Source organism: Octopus bimaculoides, chromosome 25 (assembly GCF_001194135.2).
Source record: "Octopus bimaculoides isolate UCB-OBI-ISO-001 chromosome 25, ASM119413v2, whole genome shotgun sequence".
Taxonomy (NCBI): domain Eukaryota; kingdom Metazoa; phylum Mollusca; class Cephalopoda; order Octopoda; family Octopodidae; genus Octopus; species Octopus bimaculoides.
Window position 1 is genome coordinate 32,248,570 of NC_069005.1, and position 4,897 is coordinate 32,253,466.

The 4,897-nt window shown below is 38.5% G+C and overlaps 1 non-coding gene across 1 annotated transcript; it reads right to left on the reverse strand.

The window, feature by feature from the left end:
• Positions 1-3,890: 3,890 nt before the first annotated feature.
• On the reverse strand, positions 3,891-4,083 carry LOC128250833 (U2 spliceosomal RNA). Its single transcript, XR_008266807.1, has one exon. It is a non-coding gene; the product is annotated as a U2 spliceosomal RNA (small nuclear RNA).
• Positions 4,084-4,897: the final 814 nt, after the last annotated feature.

Genomic DNA, 4,897 nt, shown 5'->3' on the forward strand with positions numbered 1-4,897 from the left:
CGCATTTTTTTGTTTTTCCCTGAGCTAAAATTGTACGTGCCAAGTGAGCCATGAAATGCTATGAGTGATTAGCAAGTTCATGAATATAATTTTCCATCATGTACTTCGACTTATTTAGCTCAACCATCGATCCCATATAATCACGTTCGCTCAGTCTTTTCCACGGCATTCGTTGTTGAAACCATTGAAAAAAAAAATCACTATTTTAGCTCGGAAAAAGTCACATTTTATTTAAATACCAACAATTAAAATGATACAAAATATAATTTTAAATCAGTTTATGAGTTACAGTACGTGACTTATACACAATGTATGTTTGATGGCATTACACCAATGTAAAAAAATCCTTCTATTAAATTCCTTAAGCTGAAGTAAGACATCGACAGTCATTTACTGACCATACATGAGACGTACAGATTTAAAAACCCTTCATAGTATCGTGGATATTCAATATCTTTAATGTCGATACCACGGGTAAACTTGCCACAGTCTTGTGGTTCTCCCGTCGAGCAGCACAAATGGAATGTTCTTATAGCTGCACATCGCGTTAGCCAACTCTTATTTGATGTCCGTTACCAACATCATTCTGCTGTCCGGTGACATTTTTTTTTGGAGACTTTTTCCTAGATTCGTCATTTCGGTTGCTATTTCTGCTACAACTAAGACTTCACCTGCATGTACGATAAACGTGGGTGTAGCATCATTCATTTACAGTGTTAATGAAATAATTTATTTATTTATATTTCAGTTTCTTTTGTTTCCTCTTTCACTGGTCGGTCTTTCGTGTATGGACACAAAATGGCGGACATCGAGATGAAAGCAAGTAGAATGACAGTACGGAAAAGAAAAACGTTAACAAATCACCAATAAAATGTAACTGAAAGTCACGCAGCATCATTCTTTGTCATACACACATCGTTAGGTTCTTTGTTTGTTTGTGTGTGTGTAAACACAGAGGGTGGCGCACGGAAAAAGTAGCCCGGGTTCGGCAGCATAGTGTAAATACAGAAATTAATTTATACACTTGAAAAAGCTCCCAGCCTTTTGTTTGCAAATGTCATTGTATTATTTCGACCACTTGTAACAGCTATTCAGAAGCCATGTGCAGTAATTTACTCGTTTGCACCTGTCACCCACTTTTAATTACTGTACACACGTGAAATGATATGGCTTCAACTTTAAGCTTTTCAACACTCGTTGGCATGACCTCCTGCTTATGTGAGACTGATGCACCAATTAATGTGTGGATTTCTTTGGACTTGGAGTAATCCTTTGGCGAATGTCTCTCAATAGCTTCCTGCGGTCGAACTGTAGGGTCTCTTTGTTTTGGGACATTGTAGACAGACCCTGTAACGTGTCACTTCTTAACTAACATCTCTATCGTTCTCTTTGCCGGTAAGCCTTTACCCGGAAACTTGACTTCAAAAATTTCACACATTTGCTTAACAGAACTCATTCTCACACATACTTCCGCAATCTTCACTCCTTCTGCTATTGAGTACGTCTTGATGCAGAAAAGGCCAGATATGTTCATTCGATTGCAATCTTGCTATCAGCTAATGTGGTGAGGATGCAAGCAGTCGACTATAATGCGTCATCTTGGTTCAGCAGTTACAAGCAGTTGAAATAACACAAAAGCCATTTGCAAACAAAAGGCTGGGTGCTTTTTCGTGTGTGCAAAAGAGACCGACAGAATAAGTACTAGGCTTACAAAGAATAAGTCCTGGCGTCGATTTGCTCGACTAAAAGGCGGTACTCCAGCATGGCCGCAGCCAAATGACTGAAACAAGTAAAAGAGTAAAAGACAAGACAAACTTTTAATAAAACGACTGAAACATTTTTGTATGTCACATATAAAAGTTATGACATAAATTGCGTTGCGATTGCGTACACAAGTCATTAAGTTATCCGCTAGTTAGTATTAGCAACTAAAATACGGGGTGCGGCAGAAAAAGATCTTTCAGATTCCCATTCTTCATAAACGTTTCAAGAGGAAACAAGTTCTATATATCAAAGAAACGCATTTTCAGCAATTAAAAATAAAATGGTAAACCATTAGCAACAAGAAAACGACATTATTACCTGCCTAACACCTGTAATGTCAGAGCAATCGCTGTGCAGAATATGGGAGCTTTTTCTGTCTCGCTCTGTATTTGTTTTATTCATGAAGCAATGAATTTGAATGAGATATGAATTTTTGGGTCAGCCACATACAAAGTCATTATTGTATAAATTACGCAGGAAAGTCTTAATTTGTCAGTTAATGAGCGACTTTTGTTTTAATTAACATAGCAACTTTTTTTTTTTCAAAATTAAGTGTGTCATTTTGTTTGCTTGAGTCTTTTTAGTCGAAGAAATCGACCCCAGGTTTTATTGTTTTTTTTTTTTACCTTTTCTTAAAGTTTGGTTATTTTCATACGTACATACGTCACGTCACAAGGTTTTGGTCGGCCCAAGGCTTATAGTAGAAAACACTTGCCCAAGGTGTCGCGCAGCCAACTTCTTATCACACAGCCAACTTGCACCCAAGGCCATGTATATAGACAGATGTAAACACCTTATCTGTACACACAATATTTCAGTCAGAAATAGAGGGATGAGCTGAACTAGTTTCAGCCCAGTGTTGGAACTTCATAAATAACTGGACAGCCCTGTTCGACCCATCAGCGAAGGAACTGCTTATAAAAACCATCATTGCCGAAAGCCGAAGTAAAGTGGATAGATCAATTTGCATATATCACACATTATTGACAACTAGCTGCATCGATAAATTACTGTTGCGTTAACTATGTTTTATTCCAATGTTATTCTATTGTACTGCAGTATATATATATATCTATAGATTTTTTAAAAAACCAACGCTGTGTGTAGGCGACACATGCAAGCATCTACCTTGTCTTTTTTCCTGGCCAAAATAATGAATTTTTTTCTGTTCACACACACACACACACACACACACACACACACACACACACACACATATATTGTGTTCTTGTCCCATTCTGTATTATATATATATATATGCATGTAAATGTACGTGGGTGTTTTGAAAAGTTCCTGAGTTTTGGGGTGTCGCGAAAAGCCAATTATATATATTATAATGGTATAATTACTATGAAGCATTGTGTAGAATATATTGTATAAGGGATCGTGGGTAAGGCCAGAACAATGCAAAGTAAATGTGCAAGGTAAATCCCAAGAAAACAAATATGTGAATTAATGTAGACTTACCTTGCATTCAATATTTCGGGGTTATGAACCCATTTTCAAGAAACTGGCGAAATATTGAATGCAAGGTAAGTCCACACTAATTCACATATTCGTTTTCTTGGAATTTCAGAGTTTTCGTCCACCAAATCCACTCACAGGGTATTGGTCGGTTCAGGACTATAACAGAAGGCTCATGGCCAAGGTATCGCGCATCGGAACGGAACGCAAAACCACCTGCTTGCAAAACTAGCTTCTTCACCATACAGCCACGACTGTGTCTGAAAAAAAAAAAAAAAATTCACCCGGAAAGTTAAAAATGACGAGTAAAATTGATAACCATAAAGTGAATCTTGATAAGAATAAATTCTTTTATTGCTAAACCAAGACGGAAAATAGCACCCAAGACTTCTTACAGGAACTTCTACGACTACAACTAGAAGGGAGAGAGGTATCCATAAATGGGTTAATTGACTCGAATGTTTACAACTGAGGGGGCTGCTCTAAAGACACTTAAGGACCAGGTGGTGTGGTTAAGCAGGGCGATGATGTGTTAATTTTAATAGGGCAAGAAGAAAATAAACAGGCTGTATGGTAAGAGGTTTATTTCCCCACCACATGGTTCCAGGTTCAATCCTATTGCATGGCACCTTGGGCAAGTGTCTTCTATTATAGCATCCGGAAATTTAGTGGCAGCCCTTTTCTACTGCAATACCAGGCCAACCCGTGGCAAAGGCGGAGCAAGCCCCTAACTCTTCGCCTCGTTCTAAAAATCAATTTAACATCGATGGTCCCTAAATAGGGACCGTATCAGATATTAAGCTGATAAGAACAAATACTACACTTTGATCTTAGCCGGAAGTCCGAAAAAAGTATGATGCATGTATGTATGTATGTGTGTGTGTGTGTGTCTTTGTGTATGTGTTTGCCCCTCCTCCACCGACCACTTGACAGCCGATGTTAGTTTGCTTACATCCCCGTAACTTAGCGGCTCTGCAAAAAAAGAGACCGATAGAATAAGTAACAGGCTTAAAAAAATATTGGGGTCAATTCATTCGACTAAACCCCTTCAAGTTGGTGCCCCAGCATGGCCGCAGTCCAATGACTGAAATATAAATCGTAAGAATTGAAATATGTTAATGAGTCGGGTAGTGGAATGAAGCTTGTTATTCTCTTACTGGTTTCAGTCCTTAGACCGCGGCCATGCTGGGGCACTGCATTGAAGAGTCTTTTAGTCAAATGAATCGACCCCAGTCTATAAGCCCGGTACGTATTCTATCGGACTCTGTTACCCAACTGCTAAGTTACAGGAACGTAAACACACCAGTTGTCAACCAGTGGTGGGGGACATAAACACAACGACATACACACACACGATGGGCTTCTTTCAGTTTCCGTCTATCAAATCCACTCACAAGGCTTTGGTCGGCCCGAAGCTATCGCAGAAGACACTTGTCGAAAGTGTCGCGCAGTGGAGTTTAAACCTAGAATCATGCGGTTGCGAAGCAAGTTACTTACCACACAGCCATGCCCGCGCCTAAATTGATAAAAATTAAGCTGGTTTTTTTCATTTTATTTTTAATTTTTGTAATTTTTAATAAAAGTGTTAATTACGTAATTATAGTTTTGCAACTTTCAGAATTTTTCTGCTGCCAGGATATTGTAGTAAAGGTACTTGAAATTGTTATCT